The sequence below is a fragment of the Bos indicus genome, chromosome 3 (genome assembly GCF_029378745.1).
Source record: "Bos indicus isolate NIAB-ARS_2022 breed Sahiwal x Tharparkar chromosome 3, NIAB-ARS_B.indTharparkar_mat_pri_1.0, whole genome shotgun sequence".
NCBI lineage: Eukaryota > Metazoa > Chordata > Mammalia > Artiodactyla > Bovidae > Bos > Bos indicus.
Genome location: NC_091762.1, coordinates 64,899,720 through 64,901,034, shown reverse-complemented (window position 1 = coordinate 64,901,034; position 1,315 = coordinate 64,899,720). Strand labels below are relative to the sequence as shown.

Below are 1,315 nucleotides of genomic sequence, written 5' to 3'. Positions count from 1 at the left end.
TTATCTCCAGGTCTGTTTTTGCTGACTGTATAGAGCTTTGCCTTCTTTTGTTGCAAAGAATATAATTAGTCTGAATTCATTATTGACCATCAGGTGATGTCCATGTGTAGAGTCATCTCTTGTGTTGCTGGAAGAGGGTGTTTGCTATGACTAGTGCATTCTCTTGGCAACATTATTTTATCCTTTGTTTTGCTTTATTTTATAATCCAATGCCAAACTTCCTGTTACTCCAGGTATCTCTTGACTTCCTACTTTTCATTCCAGTCCCCTCTGATGAATAGGACATCTTTTTTTGGTGTTAGTTCTAGAAATATTAAATGTAGGTCTGTTAAAATTTTCTTCTAAGATATAGATGCATTTTTTTCATAGTTCTTTCTTATTATGAAAATATAAGCTATTAACTCCTCTCTAGTGTCCTATCAGAAATGTAGTTCTCCCATATATGCATGTGCTAAGTGGCTTCAGTCATGTCTGACTCTTTGTGACCACATGGACCATAGCCTGCCAGGCTCCTCTGTCATGGGATTCTCCAGGCATGAATACTGAAGGTGGTTGCCATGCCCTCCTCCAGGGGATCTTCCTGACTGAGGAATTGAACCCATGACTCTTATGTCTTCTTCATTGGAAGACGTGTTCTTTAATACTAGCACCACCAGGTAAGGCCAAGTGTTCTCATACAAACAATGTATCTAATGTCCTACAACGTCAATATTTCACGTTCATTTTAGATCAATTTCTAAAATTGCTTGAGCCATTGATACAGTTTTTTAGATTTGGGCATTTTGATATACTTTAGTGCTCACTTCAGCAACACTTATGCTACAACTGGAACAATACAGAGAAAATTAGCATTGTCCCTGAACAAAAATAATGTTCAAATTTATGAAGAATTCTGTATTTTCACATAGCAATTGTAAAGCTAGAGCATAATTCTCACTGCTCTTGACCAGGATATCAGCTTAAATAAAAGTCATAATAATATGTAGAAAGCAGTAATTTCAAAAAGGGTACTATTTTATTTAGTGTATTTAATTGCATTAAATTTGTTCTACTAATATACATCCATCTACTTATTCTTTACCTTTATCTTCTATGAATTAAAAAAAAAACATGAACTTCTTTAAACTGTCTTTTCTAGATAATTTAACAAACAAAGTACTCTTTTAACATTTTTCACTATGCCACATTTCTTTTGAAGCACATTGCTTTCCTAATATGTGAAATGATAGTTATGTCTACATCAATTTATTGAATGATTTATAAAATAAAATTATTTTAGGAGTTCTAGCAAAGTCATAAATGAACATAGTTTGAC

General features: G+C 33.4%; 1 non-coding gene across 1 annotated transcript; it reads left to right on the top strand.

Annotated features, from left to right (window-relative positions):
- The first annotated feature begins 795 nt into the window (after nucleotides 1-795).
- LOC139182357 (U6 spliceosomal RNA) lies at nucleotides 796-902 on the top strand. The gene has a single exon (XR_011566028.1). It is a non-coding gene; the product is annotated as a U6 spliceosomal RNA (small nuclear RNA).
- Nucleotides 903-1,315: the final 413 nt, after the last annotated feature.